Consider the following 26,318-nt stretch of genomic DNA (forward strand, 5'->3'; position numbering starts at 1 on the left):
AAAAAAGAGTACTCAAATACCAGTGGTAGAGTAATATGATTGAAATATTTCTGAGTGATTAGCAGAATTTAATTGCTCATTGTTTTTTCATATTGCTTTGTATATAATGATCTAGGTAGTTCTTTTTGTTTTTTTGTTTTTCAGAGTAAACAAATAGCTGTGTCAAAGACCTAGATGAATAGTTGATGCTTGTCTTGTTACAAGGACAGTACTTAATGCTGCACAAGTAACTATTTTATCTAATTTTTCGATATGTGACCTTTTATCCATATCATATAGGTGCAGGAGTGGCTGTGTGGTAAGTTGCTTGCTTACCAACCACATGGTCCCGGGTTCAATCCCACTGCGTGGCATCTTGGGCTAGTGTCTTCTACTATAGCCTTGGGCCGACCAAAGCCTTGTGAGTGGATTTGGTAGATGGAAACTGAAAGAAGCCCGTCGTATATGTACATATATGTATATGTTTGTGTGTCTGTGTTTGCCCCACCAACATCGCTTGACAACTGATACTGGTATGTTTACGTCCCCGTAACTAAGAGGTTCGGCAAAAGAGACCGATTTGAATAAGTACTAGTATGACAAAGCTCTAGCGTCGATTTGCTCACAGTCAAATGACTGAAACAAATAAAGGAATTATCGAAAATAGTTGGATCTTTTCGGTTTGAACGGCAGTTTTTTCTAGCGGTGTCATATGAAATTGTAATCCATAATTACTATCGATCTGCTTTAGGGTTAGGGGTGGGGAAAGGGTATCTTTTTTTTCTTCACGAATGTAAATAAACCCAATCTGTTTCTTAAACGAGGGACATATTCATACGGCACAGCATGTTTTTTTACCTCAATGGATGTCAGTGATTGGTTGAAATTGCAGAAATCGAAGAAAAAAACAACAAATATCTTACAAACTATAGAATTTTCTCAATAAAGCCAAGAGAAAAAGATGTTTTATAAACACATTCTACCAGTGTATGAAGTTTAAAATTTTTTAGTTACCTAGAAATTATGTTAAAAACTGCCGTTCAAACCGAAAAGATCCAAATAGTTACTTTGTTTCAAAGAAAATCCGTCCAGTTGTTTTCAAAATATTTTGTCTCCCCTTCCCATCTCTCAGTGACTTGTACTTCTGCTTTGAGAAGACCCGAATGATAGACACTCCCTCTCTGTCTGTATTAGTTTCTACCCACCCCCTTCTTCTCTCTCTCTCTGTGATTCGGCATGTCATGCTTTGAGAAAACCGCATGACACCCCCTTTCTCTCTCTTTGTTAGTGTAGAATTGTTGCAAACCTGGTTCCACTTTTTACCTATAAAATTTCTGACTGGAACAAGAGCAGTCCCATAATTCTTGAGTTTGCCAGCTGAAATATTGGAATAGAGTGGCGGTAAGTTTGAATATTTTTAATCCAAATCTGTTTGCACTATTATATTTTTGGAGTGTTTTGAAAACAAAAATATAATCTATATCATATTTCTTATTTCAGAAATAGCTAATTAATCTTAAATTAATTTAACTAAGGTTATTTTTCCGTTTTGTTGAAATTGACTAACAATTTACGCAGGCGCTTCTACGTGGGTTCTTATATAAGAGTAGCCTTTTTCGAAATGAGTGAAATGTGTGTTATAAACGATATTTTGAGAAATAGTTTTTCGAAAAGAGACTTCGATGGAAAATAATTATAAATGGTGGGAGAGCAACACCAAATTTGCCTAATTTGCGAAGCTACAACAAGAAATTCACGAGACAGTTTCAGGTTAATTTGTATGAAAAGAAAAAAATGGTTAACTGGGAGTGCTATCCTTATTAAATTATTCTGTTGGCCTTGTTTACTTTTTGGCTTAGAAAACAAAGTTTGGAATGATAAAGGCTATGATGATTTAAATAATTTACATATGGCTATGCTAAAGCACGAGCCTTCTCAAAGGCATATAAAACGTTTGATAGATCTTAAAATATTCAGGAATGTTCGCATAGACTTACAATTAGATGCATGTAAAAAATCAAAGCATACAACATCATAATGAGAAAGTTAGACGAAACAGATCCATTCTGCAACGATTGATCGATGTTGTTATTTTTTTAGGCCTCCAGGAATTATCGTTTCGGGCACATTTTGAATCTGAAGGCTCTAATTATCGTGAAAATTATAAAGAACTCGTATATTTGATCAGTAAATACGACAAAAGAATGGAAAGTCATCTAGATACAGCTTCTATCTTCACCGGGTCTGTCAAACAGAATTCAAAATGACTTGATCAAAGCAATTTATAAAGTTATGTTGAATGAGATGCAAAATGAAATCGAGCAAGCTAAGTTTGTTTCTCTTCTTGTTGATGAGACATCTGATGTCTCAGCATCTTCACAACTGTCAACAGTTGTCTTGTTGTAGAAGAGGTTAGGGTTACTCAGCCAGAAGGAAGAGCAAAAGATAGATGGAAAGAGATGGTGGCAAAGTACCAAGAATACTCACATGGAATGGGGATAGAGAGATCAGTGGTGGCAAGTGCCAGGGCATACTCTCAACATAAGGTCATAAGTGACAGGGTATTGCCAAAGAAGTATGAGTAGTGAGTAGGGGGTGGGGAATAATGACTGGTGAGAACCTGGGTAAAAAGAGGGGGTGGAGGACTACAGGATAGCAATGGTACAGTGAACAGTGCAGTGAGGACAGGATTGGGGTGTGAGAGAATCATAACACATAAAAGAAGAAATCTGAGGAAGAGAAGAGATGCAGTTTGGTTTGTTGGGGTAGGATGTAGGAAAAGTTTTATTGTTACATGCAGATGGAACACCCAGTGCTTCTAGAACCTATCACCAGACACCTTGGTTCATTGTCATTTCCTTTATAAGCCCCAGCATCCCTACATTGGTTCTCACCACTTCATTCCATGTCTTCCTGGGTCTTCCTCTTCCACAGGTACCATCCACTTTCAGTGACTAACACTTCTTTATACAGCTGTTTTTTATTCATATGTATCATGAATCATCATTGCCTTACTGGCACTTATGCCTGTGCTAGTAGGGTGCCAAGAGCACCATCCGAGCGTGATCGTTGCCAGAGCAGCCAACTGGCTTCCGTACCTGTGGCACGTAAAAGGGCTCCATTTGAATGTGATCGTTACCAACGTTACTTCACTGGCATCTGTGCCGGTGGCACGTGTAAAAAGATTCGAGTGAGGTCGTTGCCAGTGCCGCCTGACTGGCCCCCGTGCCGGTGGCACGTAAAAAGCACCCACTACACTCTCGGAGTGGTTGGCGTTAGGAAGGGCATCCAGCTGTAGAAACTCTGCCAGATCAGGACTGGAGCCTGGTGCAGCCATCTGGTTTGCCAGCCTTCAGTCAAAATCGTCCAACCCATGCTAGCATGGAAAGCGGACGTTAAACGATGATGATGATCATATGTCTAAACCAACATAGTCTTCTCTCTTGCATGCTGCATTCGTTTCTTCTTATGTCCAACTTTTCTTAGAATACATTTGTGCTTTGTTGTACATGCACACTGATGCACTGATGTTGCACATCCAATGGAACACACTGACTCCATTCCTCATCTGCTGAGCGAAGTGCTTAGCGGCATTCCATCTGTCTTTACGTTCTGGGTTCAAATTACACTGAGGTCAGCTTTGCCTTTCATTCTTTCAGGGTCAATAAGTCCCAGATGAGCACTGAAATCAATGTGATCGACTTACCCAACCCTCGCAAATTTCAGGCCTTGTACCAATAGTACAAAGGATTATTATTATAATTATTATCAACATTATCATCATCTTCGTTATTATTATCAGTATTTGCAGCATTTCATCTGTCTTTATGTTCCAAGTTCAAATTAAACTGAGGTCAACTTTACCTTTCATCCTTTCGGGGTCAATAAATTAAGTACCAGTTGCATATAGGGGTCGATCTAATTGACTGGCCTCTTCCCCCAAATTCAAGGCCTTGTGCCTATAGTAGGAAGGATTATTATTATTATTCAAATTCTGCTGAGGTCAACTTTGCCTTTCATCCTTTCAGGGTCAATAAATTAAGTACCAGTTGCATACAGGGGTCGATATAATTGACTGACCTCTCCTTCCAAATTCAAGGCCTTGTGCCTATAGTAGGAAGGATTATTATAATTATTCAAATTCTGCCGAGGTCAACTTTACCTTTCATCCTTTTGGGATAAATAAATTAAGTACTAGTTGCGCACTGGGGTTGATCTAGTCAACTTAATTCCTCCCAAAAAAATTTGGGGCCTTGTGCCTAGATTAGAAAAGATTATTGTAATTATTATTATTATTATTATTATTATTGTTATTTTAAAAGGATTGACATAACTCTTCACAAAGGTAAACAGTCAAGACGAAGAGCACGATTTGATTATAAGATATTTTATTAGCTGAACAATATTTCATTAGTACGTCTGTCTTTCTCAAGTTCAAAATAAGAAGTGGTAAAAATTCAAAATTACAGAAATTTAAACGTAAAGTATGAACGAGAGCAACCAGCGTCCACATGTTGACGGAATGACATCATCAGTTTTTAAGTTACAATTTTATAACAGACAAAAAGAAAAAGACAAAAAAACAGTAAAAAGAAGACGACAGAAAAAAAAGGAAAGTAAAAGATAGAAAAAAGGATATTTAATCAAACAGTTTTGTATAAATTTGATGATATTCTCCTGCCATCTTATTCATTCCTCCAGGGCATGATGTTAATAACCAGCAAACATATTTCTCCTCATACATTCTGAGAAGTGAAAGTGAAGCAGATTCAGAATATTTTCTGAGAATATGTACTTTCAAGTCTTCTTCAAAATTGCAGCTGCTTGAAACGAAATGTTCAGCAAGTTCTGTCGAACTACTGTTATTGTGCCTGACGTTGAATCTGTGCCCATTAAACCTTTTGTTTAATTGTTCTGTTGTACAACCAACATAAATTAAGTTGTGTTTCGTGCATTCTGCAGCATACATGGGAATCTTTAAATGTTCCACCTTCTATATAAATCATAACATTTCTGTTATGATTTCTGATATAATTCACTTCACTCATGTTGTTGCACAATGAACAGGGCTTACCTCTCTTGTTCATTTCGAACTTGACAAAGACAGACGTACTGTTGAAATATTTTTCAATTAATAAAATATCATACAATCGAATCGTGCTCTTCATCTTGACTAATATTATCATCATCATCATCATCATCATTATTATTATTATTATTATTATTATTATTACTATTATTAGTATCACTTTATGTTCCGAGTTCAAATTGCACTGAGGTCAACTTTGCCTTTCATCCTTTCAGGGTCAAAAAATAAGTATCAACGGAGCAGTGGGATCGATGTAATCAACTTACAAATTTCACTAAACTTGCTGACCATGTGCAAAAATTTGAAACCATTATTATTATTATTATTATTATTATTATTGAGCTGGCAGAATCGTTAGCACGCCAGACGAAATGCCTAGCTGTATTTCATCTGCCGTTACATTCTGAGTTCAAATTCCGCCGAGGTCGACTTTGCCTTTCATCCTTTCGGGGTTAATTAAATAAGTACCAGTTACGCACAGGGGTCGATATAATCAACTTAATCCCCTCGTTTGTCCTCTCTATGTTTAGTCCCCTGTGGGTAATAAAGAAATTTTTTAAAAAATTATTATTATTATTATTATTATCATTATTGAGTGAGAGAGCAGTGCATGCCATCAAAGTGACACTGGGGTAAAATATACGAAGCCCAGTATACCCATCATGACTACCCGTATGATAAGGGTACATGCATCACAACCATATGTGCGCGATATGGTGATCTCATACCAAGATAAACAGCACATGACCTTGCAGGTGGGGCCCAGTTAGAATTTTCTTCTGGTCGAGTAACCCATCCCACTCAAAAGGTCCTTGAATAAGGGTTATTTAAGGATGTTAAATGAAACACCCATGTTTCCAGAGGTGAATTATTTAAACCCCAAACAATCCCTCTCAACACATGGCTATGATGCTCCCCCACTACTTCTACTTGTGATCAGAGATGCACATATCGTCAGCCACTAAGGGACATGCTCAACTGGTTAAGGTCAAACAACTGACAAGCAAATCTGTGGTATTGAGCAGAATATTTGCTGTAGCCCATCTTTTATACCAAGACAAAACAATGTACATGATAACACTTCCAGTCAGTTAAGATCAGAAGCCATGAGAGCCACTGCCTGGTACTGCATCAGGGCATTTATTATTATTATTATTATTATTATTATTATCATTATCAAGAAAGCAGCAAGCTGGCAAAATCGTTAGCACACTGGGTGCAATGGTATTTCGTCTGCTGCTATGTTCTGAGTTCAAATTCCACCGAGGTCAACTTTACCTTTCATCCTTTTGGGGTCGATAAATTAAGTACCAGTGAAACACTGGGGGAGCAATGTAATCAACTAGTCCCCTCCCCACCTTCCAAATTTAGGGCCTTGTGCCTCCAGTAGAAAGGATTATTATTATTAATAAGGCAGTCAGCTGGCAGAATCATTAGCATGCCAGACAAAATGCTTAGCAGCACTTTGTCTGCTAAGCATTTTGTCTGTCTTTTTTCCCCCAAAGTTCAAATTCTGCTGAAATTGACTTTGCCTTTCATCCTTTAGAGGCTGATAAAATAAGTACCAGTTCATCCCCTGGATCGAAGTAATCAACTAGCCCCCTCCCCCAAAGTTTCAGGCCTTGTACCTATGGTAGAAAGGATTATTATTATTATTGTTGTTGTTGTTATGAAGGCGGCAAGCTGGCAGAACTGTTAGCACACTGGATGAAATGCTTAGTGGTGGCAGAAACATTAGCACGCTGGGCGAAATGCGTAGCCGTATTTTGTCTGCCGAGGTCGACTTTGCCTTTCATCCTTTCGGGGTCGATAAATTAAGTACCAGTTACGCTCTGGGGTCGATGTAATCGACTTAATCCGTTTGTCTGCCCTTGTTTGTCCTCTCTGTGTTTAGCCCCTTGTGGGCAGTAAAGAAATAGGTATTCCACGTGTTGCTGTATTCTGAGTTCAAATTCTGCTGAGGTCGATTTTGCCTTTCATCCTTTCGGGGGTTGATAAATTAGGTACCAGTGAAACACTGGAGTCAATATAACTGACTAGTCCCCTCCCCAAAATTTCAGGTCTTGTGCCTATAGTAGAAAGGATTATTATTATTATTATTATTATTATTATTATTATTATTATTATATATTGTTATGCAATTAAGAGACCTTATCCAAAGGCTTCATTCAACATAAAACTAAGTAACAATATAACATCCTGTAGCACAGAAAGCGCACAAATAACTACATTCATACAACAAAAACCAGCAATGTTGGTGAAATCTCATGAATGGCTTCCTCTATTATCACAAGACTGCATGTAACACTAGTCAAGAGAGAAAGTGCTAAAAGCAAATCTGGTCTTTCCTTTATAATAGAATAATTAATTTAGTCCATTGAGTCAGTTCATTTCTAGAATAATTGAAAATTCCTTCACATTACTAATGAGGAATATATTGAATTGATTTGATCTACATAGATGGTTGCAAATGATTTTTATGACACTTATATCCTTTTATTGTTTTGCAGTCATGGGATGATGGTTGTGCTGGGGCAACACATTTTATGGCTTTAGTTGATCTCATCAGCATCATTACTTATCTCAAATTGGTACTTATTTTCGTCAGATACTAACTTGTAAGACTTAACAACATACGCATAAACACACACACACACACACATTCACATACGAGGGTAGGGTGAAAAATTCATAGGCTGACAATGAAGGAGTGATGTTAAAACTGTGAAATGCATTACGTTCAACTCTTATTTAATAACTGTGTGGCTTGTTTCCAGGCAAACCCACATCTGATCAATCAAAGGAGACTTCAAAAGTAACTAGTCATGACTTCTCTTGAAAATGGACAAAATTTGGCATCATAGTGTTATCAAGTACCTGCAGAAAAAGGGCTTAGCCACCAAAGACATGCATGCTGACATGGTTACTACATTAGGGGATTATGCTCCATCTTTAACCCTTTCGTTACCAACCCGGCTGAAACCGGCTCTGGCTCTGTGGTACAAATGTCTTGTTTTCATAAGTTTTGAATTAAAATCTTCCACCAAACCTTAGTCACAATTTATGTCCCAAACACTAGCTGAATGGTAACCAAGTTATTTTACTAAATTCTTTGTTATATTTAAAATTAATTGAAAGAAACACAAAGCATCTCAAAATAAATACAATAACGAAAGGGTTAAGATGACCCAGGGTTTGGACGTCCTGCAACTGCCACCACTGATTGAACATGTTCACCACATGGTAATGGATGACAGGTAATGGACTATAAATCAAATAGCCAATGTTATTAGAATATCCCATGAGATGGTTGAGAATATTCTGCAGAGTGAACCAGGCATGACAAAAGTTTCTGCTCAGTGGGTCTGACACCTCATCAAAACCGTATCAGGCTGATCACATCATGGGAAAATCTGACATTGTTTGAGGCAGATCCAATGGTTTTCTTGAAAGTTTTCCTAACCAGGATGAGTGTTTTCGATGGGTGTGCAGCCCACATTTAGCAGACCTGGATTATATTCCCCTGATACATATAAGTATGTATGTATATATAAAATATATGTATGTGTGTATGTATATATATAGACCACGTGTGTACCATTGGATCTTTCATTTTCCTATGTTTCTGACAAAGAGCTCCACTTGAAACATTAAACCTTCCTTCTTTCCTGAGCGTCCAATAATACTAAACTTGTTCCACGTCCTCACGTTGTTGTGTTTTCTCTTTGTGTTTTCATGTTTGGATTAACTTTATAATATATAAATCCATCAGATCACACACTATGTAGGACATACCCCTTTGAGAATACCATATGCACCAATGATAACTGCATGGTATGTAGGATTAGCCCTGGCATTAACTGTAGATCTCGAAATGTAGTTTACAGCATAAGATGCATAGAAGGTGCTTGTAAAGACATGAACATTACATAGGGGAAACATCTAGGAGCATTGTGGAACGGATAAATGAACATTTGAGATAATATGACGACAAAAAACAGTCCTCCATACTCTACCAACATGCCAAAGACGACCACGGAGGCAACTTGGGTCAACTTGACATCCGCATCTTATCCAAGCACCCAAAAGACCCAACACTCAGACAAATACAGGAGTACGTCCTTATAAATGAAACTTCCCCAATACTAAATAGGAAATATACATAGTAGATATCATAACTCCATACCCACAGTTTACACAGGTAGAGTAGAATAGTTAGTGGGCTGTTATGTAGATAGATGTATGTATGTATGTGTGTGGGTGGATGCAAGTGGGTGTGTATGCACATTTTCTTTTTGTATGTAAGCATATGGATATGAATATAAACAGATCAACATACAGACGGTTAGGTACATAGGTTATAAGAACAAACAAGCATACATACGCAAATGGAGACTGAAACACATGACCATATACACACACACACTTTACTCCACACAAGGGCGCATATGGAGACACAGGTCCACACATATAGAGATGCACATCCATACATACAAACGTGGTACATAGTTGCAAAACACACACACACACACAGACATGCACACACAAGGAGACAGAGGTGCATACATATCCAAACACACGCTCACACACACACATACATAGAAAATACACAAATACAGACATGCAAGCACATGAATATGCAGAATATATACAGATGCACACACATACATAAATATATACATATGCATACACAAACATGCATACATACACACATACATGCATATGTACATGCATGCATGCATAGGCACACACACACACACTGACTCACACACATGCGCACAAACAAACAAAAAGGAACGCAGTGTAAATAACGGACAGAGATAAGACTATTGAAAAGGTTGCAAGACACAACGAAAATTTTAGGAAAATAAAAATAAGAAATAAGTGGAAATTTTACCGGTGAGTGTACGTATGCCGCTATATATATATATAATACAAAATGGGACAAGAACGCAAAACATCCGGACAACTAGGTGATACAAAAAGGGACAACAAATCATCCAGATAGACAATACAAAAAAACACAAGGACGGGTCAGTCAAAGCTTTCTATCCTCAGTCAAGAACCGGACCATCCTCGCAATTTTGGTTGATTAATCTATAAGATTAATCACCCATTGTTGTGTTTTTTTGTATCGTCTATCTAGATGTTTTGTTGTCCCTTTTTGCATCACCTAGTTGTCTGGATGTTTTGTGTTCTTGTTCCATTTTGTATTTTATATACATAAATTTCATAAACTACAGAATATAAATATCCACACTACTACACTTGAAACATACCTGTTATAACTCTTTATCTCGATTTGAATGTATGTGAAGGTATTTAGAATACCCAAGCTTATTTCTGCAAATGTGCAAAACAATGATGCTGATCATAGTTTAATAAATAAGTGTAGGAGCGAGGTAAATGCAGTAAAAATAGGGAGATCAGTGGGGTCCCATTTGAGCAGCTTTTCAGAATTTGAACCTTCTTACTATACCCCTTGGGTGTTCATGGGATGAAATTCATTATCATTGCTCTAGTTTGGTCACCAATACCATGTATTTAGTTGTCTGATTCCTTCCTGCCATTTGGGCTTCCCATTGTGTTAAAAAAAAAATAGGCCCCCTTAGGACATTCCTTGGGATTAGGGGAGTTGTTGGTTTGAGTTTCATTGTCCTTGCACCAACAGTCAAGGAGGAGTTAACAAACATCACTCAAATTTATAATAGGATATATATGTATGCATATATATAGAGAGAGAGACAGACAGACAGACAGAAAGACAATGAGTTTGATTTACAGAATATATATACATAGAAATAAAGGAAAGGCAAAGACTGAAAGATATATGTATCTATTATATAAAATCCGTTCTGTCTGTCTGTGTGTGTGTGTGTTTTCTAGGATCTCGGGCATCATCCATCCGATTGAGCTCAAATTCGATATGTAGATACCGACAGTATCAAGGCATGTATATAAGTTTTGAAAAAATTACAAAAATCGATTCCAGGTGAGAATGCGATCGATAAAGCCGTGGGAACGTGCATTTGTACGTGCAAGTACATCTGCTGTTGTGATTGATACTACGTGTACACGAGAAAAATGCACGTGCAGTTTGCGCAAAAAAATCATCGTGCTTTTCCATCTAGATTTACCTCCAGCTTGCCCATTTGCATGCATCGTTTTTGTCCTGCTTTTCTTCCATCAACTTGTACATAACTGCACCTTCCATTTTTTGTTGTTTTTGTACTACTTAAAGGCACGTTTCTTTCCTGCCAAGCTTACTGTTTAAACCATGTTTGTGTTCTCCCTGTCAACAGCCTTATCATTACTGGTACTTTAAATTCTTCGGTTGCATATTTGTGTGAATAAAATCGTTTTTCTTTGGAATAGAAAAAAGTCTATCTTTATTTCTTCTTTTGCTGGTGTCTCAAATTTAGGTTATATCAGTGTTTCTCGAAGGGGAGGCCTTTCGGACGGTCAGACAAGTTGTTTTGAGAAAATTTGGTTTAAAAGTTTGACAACTCAGCTCAATCCATTGGACGGGGGCCATTTTGCTTGTATATATATATATATATATACACACACATACATATATATACATACATATATATATATATATATATATACACACATACATACATATATATATACATACATACATATATATGTATATATATATATATATATATATATATTATTTCACTTAGGTTCTTGGGATAGAACTTTCTATAGCCATCGACTTAAACTTTCTCACTCATAATGCCTTTAGTGCACTTTGTAGACAGGGCTCTGATGAAGCTATATGATGTTATCCCAGTATTCAACCAAGGGTTTACCACATCTTGTAACTGAAACAGCTGTAAGCTAATGAAGTTCATTATGTAACATTTGGTTTTTCCAGCGTCGTCTCTTTGTTTTTATATATATAAATATATATATATATATATATATATATATATATATATATATATATATATATTATATATATATATATGTATATATATATATCTGAATGTGTTCATTCCCCTTTATTCAGCAGCAATTATTACCACTGATTAATGCTGATGGTTTCAGAAAACAAGGATAACAAAATAATAAAATAAGTACCAAAACATGTACATATGAATTTGTATGTATGTGTATGAATTAAATATCTAGATAATATATAAAAGTTTTGTAAAGTTTTTAACATTGGAAACTTATAGCGTTCACCATATTGGGTGATTCATTTCATATTGTCACTCTCTCTGCTGTACCCTGAGAGCTACACACACCATTGTTCATGCACAAAACGACTCAGAAAGAACAGACCTGGTTTTACTGAATGATTGGCATTCAGATTTGTTGACTGTCATTGTGAAAGTCACTCAAAGTGGAAGCACTCGTAGAGTGGTGTCAGAAGGTCTCAGTTTAATTCTTGGTTCAATATTCTTGGTTTTCTATAATGTTCGCCTTCAATAACAATGTTGCCTTCAATCATGCATTCATGGAAGTCGGTTATTCACATTTTTGTTCCATTCAGCTTTTGTAAAGTCCATTAGCATTATTTAAGTTTTACAGTAGCATTACGACTCGTTCCTTCCTTGAGGCCAAAGTAGAGAATGTACTTCTCGAAAGTAACAGTCTTTTAGGAACTCCATTGGATAATGGTAGTGAGTGGCTTCATCATTTCAGAAATCGATGCTATGTGATTGCTTCTCCATCAAATATGTTGATCATTTCGCTCATGTCAGGCTCACGATCATGAGGTAGTGAGTTCAATTCCTGGACCAGGCTGTGTATTGTGTTTTTAAGTGTCTTGCTTTAGTTTACCTTGCTCCAGTTCACTCAGCTTTACCTTTCTCTTGGATATCATCGGTGAGCATGGAGAGAGGAGAATGGTATGCATAGAAGGGACAAACAAGGGCAGACATAGGTATTAAGTTGATTACATCGCCCCCAGTGCGTAACTGGTACTTAATTTATCGACCCTGAAAGGATGAAAGGCAAAGTCGACCGTGACGGAATTTGAACTCAGAACGTAATGGCAGACGAAATACGGCTACGCATTTCACCCGGCGTGCTAATGTTTCTGCCAGCTTGCTGCCTTAAACAGTATTTCTTTTGGCTGTTTACACGGTGAGTTCAAATTCTATCAAGGTCAGCTTTACCTTTCATCCTTTTGGGATCAATGAAATAAGTACCATTGTAATTGACCAGCTCCCCCCCACAAATTTCAGGGCCCATGCATATAATAGAAAGGGTTATTTATAGCTTCATTAATATTTAAACAGTGAGTTGATAGTTATATCTTTCATGGAAAGATATAACGATTTGTGAGAAATCCAATAAGCTGGTGCTTTCAAAACAAAAATACCTCTTGTGGTATTTGTTCAGCCTGAATTACATGGACACTCCCATGTCGCTCTTACCATTGTCGTTGCTGCAAACCAATGATTGCTGTATTGGAAACCTGTAACCAGAGCTGCTGTTGTGTACAAAAATTAGATGTATAAAATAAATTTCAAAAAAATAACACTTAGCAACATGGAAAACAGTTGTTAAGCGGGAGTTAATAATGGTGGTAACACTCGCTGTAGTTATGATGATAGGATAATAATAGTCATACTGCTGCAGCTAGTGGTCGTGGTGGTGACGGCAGTGGTGGTGTGGGTGGCAGTATTGAATATGAGGAGGAGAATGACATTTTTTCCTGTTTTCTAATTATCAATTTAATTTACTTCTGGTCTTTAATTAAAGTTGTGTCACAAAGATTTTGTTGTTCTTCTTTATTCTTTTTATTTCCTTTTTCTTCTTTTTGTGTCATAATCCTTTTAAATATATACATACATATATGTGTGTGAGTGCATGTGTTTGTGTGTGTGTGTGTGTGTGTGTGTATGTGTGTACACATATATATATTTAATTACTATCAGTCTTTAATAACTGTCTGTCTTGTCCTTGTGGCTAATAAAGAAGAACATTGCTCATTTTTCTTTTTCCTCTCTAATCTGGTTTTTAAAAAAATCCTTTACTGTAGCAGCACCGATAATTAACTTAGACAATAATTTCAGGAAGAAAACAATCAATAATATACTGTGTATGTGACCTTTTCAGGATTGGAAATCTCATACTGTATGCCAGCATCTTTAGTAATTTTCACTTAGTAACTTTTCCAGTCATCTTTAAGTGCTATATTCATGCACACATACACACACACACATTCTCAGGTTAGCATTGAACTCGGTGTCTATTTCACCAAAGAAGCCTCTATATAGTCATTTGATATAAATCATTGGAAGAGTCTATATGTGGACATTTGATTTTCTAAAAAAATTCGAGCGAGGTCGTTGCCAGTACCACATGACTGGCCCATGTGTAAAAATTCAAGCGAAGTCGTTGCCAGTACCACCTGACTGGCCCCTGTGCTGGTGGCACGTAAAAGCACCCACTACACTCTTGGAGTGGTTGGCATTAGGAAGGGCATCCAGCTGTAGAAACTCTGCCAGATCAAGACTGGATCTTGGTGCAGCCATCTGGTTTGCCAGCCCACAGTCAAACCGTCCAACCATGCTAGCATGGAAAGTGGATGTTAAACGACGATGATGATGATGATGAACATCTGAATCTCCTTCAAAGCACACTGTACCATCTTAAAAGAAAAGAATGGCTCATTAAGTAAGAATTTCTCAAACAAAAAAAAGACAGGATGGTCATGGCTGGAATGGTTTTGATAGTAGGTCTTCTCAATCAGTGTTGACCCAGGGATAAGCAACAACATGCTAAACATGGCAGCCAAATCTCCTGTACTAGATTTCTCTCTGTCATATATTTTAAAGGTATATCATTGGTCTACTTTAAGATGAACTGACTTACAGCAACAATAGCCACCCCACTTCACACTTCAATCCAAGATTCTATAGGGAGGTCGTTTGAGGTCATTAGACTTGCTAAAAATAGCAACTAAATCTTCTCGTGTCACATAGTTCTTAAAAAGAGGAAGGACACATTGGATAACACAGTTCTATAGCAGTGATTTCCATCCTATCTTCCTTTGTGTAATGTACCCAACAACCTTAGCCATTGGATGGATAGATTACAGGAAGGCTTATAACAATGTACCACACAGGTGGCTCTTGGAGTGTCTGAGGGTGCTTGGATTTGATGAGGAGATAAACAACTTTTTGGAAAAAGCAATGAGAGTGTGAGAAGTAGAACTGACATGGGCAAATGAATCACTAGGAAACGTAAAGATATACGGGGGCACTTTCCAGGGAGAATCTCTCTCTCTGTTACTCTCTTTGTCATTGCATTAACCCCTCTGACAAGTATACTGAGAACTTCAAACCATAGGCACAGGAGTGGTTGTGTGGTAAGTAGCTTGCTTACCAACCACATGGTTCTGGGTTCAGTCCCACTGCGTGGCACCTTGGACAAGTGTCTTCTACTATAGCCTCGGGCCGACCAAAGCCTTGTGAGTGGATTTGGTAGACGGAAACTGAAAGAAGCCCATCGTACACATGTATATAAATGTATGTGTGTGTATGTATTTGTCCTCCCAACATCGCTTGACAATCGATGCTGGTGTGTTTACGTCCCCGTAACTTAGCGGTTCGACCTAAGAGACTGATAGAATAAGTCCTAGGCTTACAAAGAATAAGTCCTGGGGTCGAATTGCTCGACTAAAGGCGGTGCTCCAGCATGGCCACAGTCAAATGACTGAAACAAGTAAAAGATTAAGAGTACTATATACAAAAAAAAAAAAAGAGAAAGACCAAGATTTCTTGATCTAAACATTGAAAGTAATCAGTAAAGATACTGGAAAGTTGTTTGGGGATAATTAAGTGCTAATTAGGAAGAGAAGCCGGAAGATAAACTCTGATGGTATAAAATTAGCATATAACTACATCGTTAGATCATTGTGGAATAATGAGGATACAGATACCTAGGAGTGCTGGAAGATGATTTTGAAATTCCCTATGATAGCAGAGGTGATACCAAACAGACTGAAAAAATTGAGAAATCTTAGGATTTAGCAAGAGAGTCAAAGAAACCATGCAAAACTAAAACAACTATTACGCCTGTAGTAGTTGGTGTACTTGGCACAAAGTCCAAAATGCTACCATGAAGACTGAAAGAGACTGGAGTTGAAACTTGCATTATCGACCTGTGGAAAAAGTACCATCCTATAGTCTACAAGGGTCCTAACGAAGATTCTTAAGATTTGAGGAGACTTGTCACCAAACCTCAAGATAAAATCCTTGCTAATTGAATTAACCTGTATTAGCTTCATAATAATAATAATAATCTTTTCTACTAAAGGCACAACACCTGAAATTTTGGGGGAGAGAACTAGTTGATTACATCAACCCCAGTGTTTCACTGGTACTTAATTTATCGAGCCCAAATGGATGAAAAGTAAAGTCGACTTTGGTGGAATTTGAACTCAGAATATAGCAATAAGCAAAATACCTATTTCTTTATTACCCACAAGGGGCTAAACACAGAGGGGACAAACAAGGACAGACATAGGTATTAAGTCGATTACATCAACCCCAGTGCGTAACTGGTACTTAATTTATCGACCCCGAAAGGATGAAAGGCAAAGTCGACCTCGGCGGAATTTAAACTCACAACGTAACGCAGACGAAGTACCGCAAAGCATTTCGCCCCGCGTGCTAATGTTTCTGCCAGCTCGCCGCCTATAGCTCGGCACCTATAGCTCGCCGCCTTAGCAAAATACCGCTAAGCATTTCATCAAGTGTGCTAATGATTCTACCAGCCCTTCACATAATAATAATAATAATAATTTCAAGGACTGCAATGTTGGGGGAGGGAATCAGTCGATTACATCACTTCCAGTGTTTAACTGGTACTTATTTTATCAACCCTGAAAGGATAAAAAGCAATGTCGACCTCAGCAGAATTTGAACTCCAAACATAGCAACAGATGAAACACCACTAAGCATTTTGTCCGGCATGCAAATATTTCTGCCAACTTGCTGCCTTATATTATTATTATTATTATTATTATTATTATCATCATTATTATTATCATCATTATTATTAGTATTATGATGGCAATGGTGACGACGATGATGATGATGATGATGATGATGATGATGATGATGATGGTGGTGGTGGTGTGGTGGTGGTGGTGATGATGATGATGATGATGATGATGATGATGATGGAAATTCTAAAATACATCAGAACAAAAAACATCACAGAAACAAATAATTTGATCAAGGCAGCAAGTATTGTTGTAGCAAAAACTGTGGGTGTTGATGTCAAGAAAAAGAACAATAATGGGAGTGACAAAAGAAAAGATCCATGGTGGGAAAGAAGAATATGGGCAGGATTAGATATGCTCTCAAAGAACTTTTCTGTGTTAGACCAAAAAGAGAAAGGGGAGCTTAAAAATGAACAAAATACAGGGCACTGAACAGGAAGTATGATATTGAAAGAAAGGGCCTGAAAGTGGTAATGGAGGAACTGAAACAGTACCTCGTTGCAAAGAAAGCAAAGATAGTAAGATACGACCAAAGAATGAAGGGTTATCACCAGAATAGATTATTTAGAGTAGATCAAAAGAGATTCTACAAAGAAATAAATGGAGAGTGTACAGATGAAATGTTGATACCGGATAACGTTAAAAGTCAAAGGTTTTGGAGTAACATCTGGAGCAAAGACAAGGAGCACAAGAAGGATGCTGAATGGTTGCAAGAAATGGAACAAACAGAAATCTGTCCAAAACAGGCAGAACTAGTCATTTCAGTTAGGGATGTGAAAGAAATCAGCAACAAAATGGGCAACTGGAAGGCCCTGGGACCAGATGGAATTCAAGGCTACTGGATCAAAAGATTTGGTGAATGTACACAGTATTGGTATACAGAGTATTGCAGCCCTGGGCTAACAAAAAACCTTGTGAGTAGATTTGGTAGATGGAAACTAGAACACACACACACTACTATATACAGAGTATTGATGCAACCAATCCCAAGACTAACAGAAATATGGCATTTGTCGATTGTTGATTGATCTTGGAGTGTGACAACATCTATCCATAATTAATTATAAATCAATAACAAATCAGATGATGATGATGCTGATAAATAATAATGGTTTCAAATATTGGCACAAAAGCCAGCAATTTTGGAGGCAGGGTAAATCATTTACATCAACCCACAGTGATCAACTGGTACTTATTTAACTACAAGCGTGGAGGCGCAATGGTCCAGTGGTTAGGGCAGCGGACTTGCGGTCATAGGATCATGGTTTCGATTCCCAGACCGGGCGTTGTGAATGTTTACTGAGCGAAAACACCTAAAAGCTCCACGAGGCTCCGGCAGGGGATGGTGGTGATCCCTTCTGTACTCTTTCACCACAACTTTCTCTCACTCTTACTTCCTGTTTCTGTTGTACCTGTATTTCAAGGGGCTGGCCTTGTCACTCTCTGTGTCACGCTGAATATCCCCGAGAACTACGTTAAGGGTACACGTGTCTGTGGAGTGCTCAGCCACTTACACATTAATTTCACGAGCAGGCTGTTCCATTGATTCGGATCAACCGGAACCCTCATTGTCGTTACCGGCAGAGTGCTTCTTAATTTAAGTACCCTGAAAGGCAAAGTAAACCTTAGTGGAACACTACTACTACAAATAATAATAATAATAATAATGATGATGATGATGAAGATGTTTTCTTTCTTCACCATTAAGGATTTACAAAACAAAAAAAACATTGGGGACAGTACTAGACAATACAATGTGGGTTACATAAAGAGGCATATAAAATATTGAAAAACAATGGAAAATAAATTCTAACGATGAGTAATTCAGAAGTGGGAGACACTGACTACCAGGGCAAGGGCCCGTTCCACATCATTTTCTTTCAATTAATATATTTTTGTTTTTGTTGATCTTACCCTCACAGAACTGTACTCTTTCTATATATATATATAATCATCATCATTTAACGTCCGCTTTCCATGCTAGCATGGGTTGGACAGTTCGACCGGGGTCTGAGAAGCCAGAAGGCTGCACCAGGCCCAGTCTGATCTAGCAGTGTTTTTATAGCTGGATGCCCTTCGTAACCCCAACCACTAGTGAGTGTAGTGGGTGCTTTTTACGTGCCACTGGCACGAAGGCCAGTTGAGGCAGTGCTGGCAATGGCCACATTCGGATGGTTCTTTTACATGCCACTGGCACTGGTATCACAACTACAATTTCCATTGATTTTTGATCGATTTTGATTTCAATATATGCATGTATGTATATGTGTATGTATGTGTGTGTTTTTGTGTCTGTCACCCATCAACATTTGATAACTGGTGTTGGTGTGTGTGTCTCCATAACTTAGTGGTTAAGCAAAAGTGAGTGGTAGAATAGGTACCAGGCTTCAAACAAAGAAAAATAAGTACTGAGGTCAATTCGTTTGACTAAAATTCTCCATGCCAGTGCCCCAGCATGGCCACAGTCTGATGATTGAAGCAAGTAAAAGAATAAAAGAAAATAATAAAGAAGTGAATGATAACCAGTGTGCAATTTTATTGGTATACTGATCCTCCCAAACCACAACATTTCTTTAAATAAATGAAATTACATTAAATAAGAACTTTGCAGAAAACGAATACAAAAAGGAAACAGAAATAATAATAATAATAATAATAATAATAATATAATAATAATAATAATAATAATTCATAAAAAAAAAGAAAAATGCAGCAGATGAGGCGGGGGTGGAGGTAACATTACACAGATAAGTTACAAAACTGTAGGGGCAGAATATACACTGAATTTGCGAAAACAGAAACAGGAAAAGACTTTGTTCTCTTAAATATACAAAGTCCTCATATGTGTCTGTACAGTACAGCTTTGTTTATAATGTAATGAGTCATTTGCCTGGAGTCGATAAAATCTGTTGTTTTCACCTCCCAAATTCCTGGCCTTGTGTCTATGAATGAAATATTTATATTTCTTTCAAATAGACAGTAAAGGCAACCTTCCAAGGAGAATATTTCTTGGATCTTTTCGGTTTGACGGCAGTTTTTAACATAATTTCTAGGTAACTAAAAAATTTTAAACTTCGTATATTGATAGAATGCGTTTATAAAACATCTTTTTCTCTTGGCTTTATTGAGAAAATTCTATAGTTTTTAAGATATTTGTTGTTTTTTTCTTCAATTTCTGCAATTTCAACCAATCAGTGACATCTATTGAGTTAAAAAGCATTCTGTGCTGTATGAATATGTCCCTCATTTAAGAAACAGATTGGGTTTATTTATATTTGTGAAGAAAAAAAGATACCCTTCTCCAACCCCTAACCCTAAAAGAGATAGAAATGCAATAGATCGATACTAGGGTCATAATTATGGGTGACAATTTCATATGACACCGCTAGAAAAAACTGCCGTTCAAACTGAAAAGATCCTATTTCTTTAATTTGTTTCAGTCATTTGACTGTGGCCATGCTGAGCACTGCCTTGAAGGATTTTAGTAGAACAAATCAACCCCAGGACTTATTTTTTTAAGTCTAGTACTTATTCTATTGGTCTCTTTTGCCAAGCCACTAAGTTATGAGGACATAAACACACCAGTACCAGTTGTCAAGTGATGGTGGGGGAACAGTTACACACACACACATACACACATATATAGACCCAGGAAGACATGGTATAAGGTGGTGAAGCACGTTTCTCGAATATTGGGCCTCACAGAAACAATGACATGCAACCGAAGCCTTTGGAGATATGCCACGCTTGAGAAGACCAACCATGCCAAATGAGATTGTTGTTGTGGCTGTTGCCAGTGTCGCATAACTGGCTCCTTCAAGCGTTAAAAGCACCCTTCAATCATTGGGCAATATGATGTGCTTGTGAAGATCTGTCAAACAGAGTGAAATTGTAGTTGTGGCTGATGCCAGTACTGTCTGACCGGCACCTGTGGCAGTGGCATGTAAAATGTACCGTTCATATCTTGGACCTCATGAGGGCAGTGACGTCACACCAAGTTAAGTTAAGTTAATTTTTTGGCTCAAAAAGCAAAAAGCAAGGCCATGTAGGGGGACATGGAGTTATGTACAGGGAGGGTGTTAATGCAAAGAGTTCAGGCCATTTCTGGTCAAGAGAGACTTTGAACCAAACAGTTGTCGGCATCTTCACTATCTCGTCCGGCAGCTTATTCCACGGATCTGCAACCCGAACGGAGAAAGCGCCTCTCCTTCGATTGAGATGAAATCGTCGCAGATAGAGCTTTTCGGAGTGACCCCGCAGCCGACGCTCTGAAGCAGGAGTGAAGAACAGCTCTTTCGTGAGGTTACACTTTCCGCAGTTGTGACTGATGCCAGTGTCACATAACTGGCTCATTAAAAGCACCCTTCAATTGTTGGGCAATATGCTGTGCTTGTGAAGGAAGGCCTGTCGAACCAAGCAAAGCTGTGGTTGTTGCCTATGCCAGTGCCGACGCTAGTACTGATGCTGGAAAGCACTATTCAAGCATTGGGCCTCATGGCGGCAGTGACAGGTGACCGAGACCCTTGGTCATATACCATGCTTGTGTTGACCTGTCAAACTAAGTGAGACCGTAGTCATGACTGATGCTGGTGTCAGGTCAATGGCAGACATGCCAGTGGCTTGTAAAAAGCACCCCTACACTCTCGGAGTGGTTGGCAATAGGAAGGTCATCCAACCATAGAAACCTTGCCAAATGAGATTGGAACTTGCTACAGCCCCTCACCCCCACCCAGCTTACTAGTTTTCAGTCAGACCATCCAACCCATGCCAGCATGGAAAGCAGACGTTAAATGATGATGATGATGATGATGACAGGCTTTTTTCAGTTTCTGTCTACCAAGTCCACTCACAAGGCTCTGGTTTTCCCAAGACTATAGTAAAAGACACTTGCTCAAAGTGCCACACAGTAGGACTGAACCTGAAACCATGTGGTTGGGAAGCAAGCTTCTAACCACACAGCCACACTTGTCCCTATAGTGTGTTCAATATAAATATTAAACAAAAGAAGGATCACTGTTAAAAACTAAATTCCTGCTGTGTTAGAATTCAGAGTGGAGGAGTATAAAATCTTCTTCAGGGCCTCCGAGACTGGTGAGAAAAAACAGGGATTGGGTTATGGTTAGCCAGAGACCTGGCTTAATCCCCTTGTTACCATATTTCTGTTGAAACATGCTGCTTTTGCAACAGTTAATTTTGAAAATAATAAAGAATTAAGTAAAATACCTTTGTCATATGTGAAGGTGTGTGGCTGTTGCACTCGCAATTGCTAAATTTTGGGTTCAGTTCCCTGACTTGGCGGTGTGTTGTCTTCTTGAGCAAAACATTTCATTTCACATTGCTCCAGTCCCCTTTTCAGTCAGAGGGAAATGTTGGCCTGCTCACCTAGCCAGCAGGGTGGTGTCATTTGAAGGCTAAAACAATGCAAGAAGCACATTGTGACCAACAACGGGTAACATTTCACGTCCTGGTCAGTCACATGATCACAGGACCTTTGTCATTATTAAGCCTTTAGCTTTTAAAACAGCCATATCCGACCAAAATTTTCAACCTGTTTTATATTGAAACTGACCACATCCAACCTCTCACACTTACTCTACAATGTCATTCTAAAAATAGTCACATTATATAAATCTCAAAGCTATGAGAGGGTACTAAGAGCACCATATGAGCGTAATCATTGCCAGAGCAGCTAACTGGCTTCCATGCCGGTGGCATGTAGGAGGCACCATTTGAGCGGGATCATTACCAGCATCACCTTACTGGCACTTGTGCCATTGGCATGTGTAAAAAATTCGAGCGAGGTCGTTGCCAGTACCGCCTGACTGGCCCGTGTGTAAAAATTCAAGCGAGGTCATTGCCAGTACCGCCTGACTGGCCCATGTGTAAAAATTCGAGCGAAGTCATTTCCAGTACCGCCTGACTGGCCCCCATGCCGGTGGCACGTAAAAAGCACCCACTACACTCTCGGAGTGGTTGGCATTAGGAAGGGCATCCAGCTGTAGAAACTCTGCCAGATCAAGACTGGAGCTTGGTGCAGCCATCTGGTTCGCCAGCCCACAGTCAAACCGGCCCACCCATGCTAGCATGGAAAGCGGACGTTAAACGACGACGATGATGATGTGAATAAATAAGCATTGCAATTAACAGAATAATCTGAATGCTAAAGAGTTGAGCTGTCAGCAAAATCCCAGAGTTGGTAGCACAGACAAAATGCTTAACAACATTTCTTCCGGCTCTTTTTGTTCTGAGATCAAATTCTGTTGAAGTCTGCTCTGCCTTTTATTCTTTCAGTGGGCAACAGAATAAGTACTAGTTGAGCACTGGGGTTGATGTAATCAATTAGACCCTAATCCCTCAAAATCTCAGGCCTTGTGCTTTTAAGTAGAGGTGCTTGGAACCTTAATTAATATGACATTTTGTCGAATTTTAATTTAGGTCACTTTAACTCTTTAGTGTTCAGATTATTCAATCAAACATAATGCCTATTGATTCCCATTGATTTAAATTAATCATGCATTATCTCATATCTTCAAGATCTTGATGGTGTAATTACATAATGTAGAATAACATTGTAGGGTAGGTGTGAGAGCCTGGATCTGGTCAGTTTGAACATAAAACAGATTAACTATTTAGGCTGGATATGGCTGGTTTAAATACTAAAGGGTTAAACCAACTATATCCAGCCTAAATATTCTACCTGTTTTATGCTCAAACTAGCCAGATTTGGCCTCCCCCATCTACTCTACAATATCATACTAAAAATATGCAATCACATCATTAAAATTTCAAAGCTATGAGATAATGCATGATTAATTCAAAACAAAATAATTAATTAAGCATTGCATTTGGCAGAATAACCTAAATGCCAATGGGTTTGTAGCATAGGACCAGATCTCATCATCATTGTTCGACCGTGGTCAAGACAATGAAATTTACCATGCTACGCCAGACTTCACGGTCCATCACGGCATGACAGAGGTCCTGTTGCTGGATGCCTGTATCCTGGAGATTACATCAGGGTAGGAGAGTGTGCGCCCTCTGGTATTGCGAGTAGATGGCTTCCAGAGGAGAAGAGTAGAAATTACCTCTTTTTCAGCTCTACAACAATGTCCAGCAAACTGGACTCTCCTACCTTTCACAAGAGATGACACAGGTGGTAGTTTCCCATATATTTGCATTTTGGTTGGATGGCGCCTCCACGAGAGATTTTGATGGACCAGAACTGGTTGCAGACATGCTGATATCAAAATGGTAACATTTGTACTTCATCAAAACCACACAGGGGTCAAGTGAAAATGTTAAACCTGAAGTCTACATATTAAGTCTACCAAGTGGTTGTTTAGCACCAAATCAGTCCTGATCAAGTAAATTTATGATCAAAGGCATTCTGGCCATGACCATCCTGTTTGTTTTTGTTGTTTTACAAATACGGTACCCCAGACTACATTATTCAATCCACCATTTTTTAAGACAGTAGGGAAATTTTGCTGCTATTTCTAGCATATCACACGACTATAAAAGAACTCCTCGTAGGTGTACTGCTGACTTGGCTAACTTCACTGACAAATAAACACTTGTTAATAATTCCTTTGTTTGCATTACAGATAATCCTTATTTACATTCTAATATTTTAAACGTGGATTAAAGAGATAATCCAGGATTAATAGTTATTTATTGTTTGGTTACCAAGGATGAAGATATTTGGGTAATTACTTTTACGTTGTCATTTAAACCCAGGTCATCCCTGGTCAAGCAAACTTATCAAAGATATTCAATCCTTGACCATTCCAGGTAGGTTCTGATGATGTAAACCCTTGATTAAAAGTGTTCCAGTTATGACCATGCAGTCTTATTGTATATATAGTACTTTACTGGCCCATGGGTTCCATTCTTAAGATTGTGTGATGTGATCTGAGGGTTGTTTTGTTTCTATTTCTAGCAAGCCAAGCAACTATGTGGATGTTTATTGCTTTGTATAATTCTCTCTTTATGTGTAAGTCTGTAAGTAGGTTGGTGTGTATGTGAAGGCAGCGAATTGGCAGAATTGTTTACATGCAAGGCAAAAATATTCTTTTACTTTTTTCAGTCACTTGACTGTGGCCATGCTGGAGCACCATCTTTGGTCAAGCAAATCAAACCCCACGACTTTTTCTTTGTAAGCCTAGTACTTATTACAGGGTCATAAACACACCACCATCGGTTGTCAAGTGATGTTGTAGGGACAAACACACAAACATACACACACACACATATATGCGATGGCTTCTTTCAGTTTCCGTCAACCAAATCCACTCACATAGCTTTGGTTGGCCCGAGGCTACAGTAGAAGACACTTGCCCAAAGTGCCTTGTGCATAACATCTGAAGAGCGGACTGCATTTGTATGTTTTTTTTTTGGAGGCAACAGGCGCCTTTCCTCAGGGAAGTATTTCTCCTTAAGACCCCTCTAGTTTTGGCGGGATCTCAGGTGAACAGACTAGCAGTTTGTACCATCCTCCCACTGCAAACATTTGCTTTACAGGTAAAATTTGCAGGTCCTTGAGTTCACTCCAAATTTCTTCGCTAGGGTTTCGGTTTCCATCGGAGCCTCCATATTTCAGTTTTCTGTTTTTTGTTTGGTGGTTTGGGATTTTGGTTTTAGTTATTACATTTTTGTCCCCTTCATTCTTTATGTTTGTACTTGTGTTCTTCCCTTCCTTTTCTGGTGGTAGCACTTGCATTCCTCTGGCTGTCCAGTGGAGTGAGGACACTGTTCCTGTGCAGGACCACTGGCACACAGGGACTTCTGGTTGTTGCTCCCTTAGCATCCCTATCCTTACCAGCCTGGTTGTTCGCAGGGGTGGGATATCCAATATTGTGTGTATATATATATGTATGTGTGTATGTATATATATATATATATACATATACACACACACACATATATATATTGTATATGTGTGTGTGTGTGTATATATATATATATATAAAAACATTGGTCAGAGAACAAACATCAAATTTGAGTCAACAACTTTATACATAACACCACACCTCCAAACATTTGATCATATATAAATATTACCAGAGCCTTTCAACATATAACGAATATATATATATAAAAAACACAGAAGGTAAAAAATATAAATGCAAATAAAAATACAGATACATAGAACGGCCTATCAAGAAGGTATGCAGAATCGACTAAAAATTCTAAAATGTGTCATGTGACTAAAAATCTAAATAAAATGCAACACCAATTGACTAAAAAGATTTTTCATACTCACCTCAAACAAAA

The 26,318-nt window shown here is 38.3% G+C and overlaps 1 long non-coding RNA gene across 1 annotated transcript; it reads right to left on the reverse strand.

Moving 5' to 3' along the window:
• Nucleotides 1-1,051: 1,051 nt before the first annotated feature.
• Nucleotides 1,052-8,738, reverse strand: LOC118764540. The gene is made up of 3 exons (XR_005000350.1): nucleotides 8,725-8,738; nucleotides 8,270-8,272; nucleotides 1,052-1,176 (listed from the first exon to the last, which is right to left on the reverse strand). It is a non-coding gene; the product is annotated as an uncharacterized LOC118764540 (long non-coding RNA).
• Nucleotides 8,739-26,318: the final 17,580 nt, after the last annotated feature.

Source organism: Octopus sinensis, linkage group LG8, assembly GCF_006345805.1.
Source record: "Octopus sinensis linkage group LG8, ASM634580v1, whole genome shotgun sequence".
In the NCBI taxonomy this organism is placed as follows: Eukaryota; Metazoa; Mollusca; class Cephalopoda; order Octopoda; family Octopodidae; genus Octopus; species Octopus sinensis.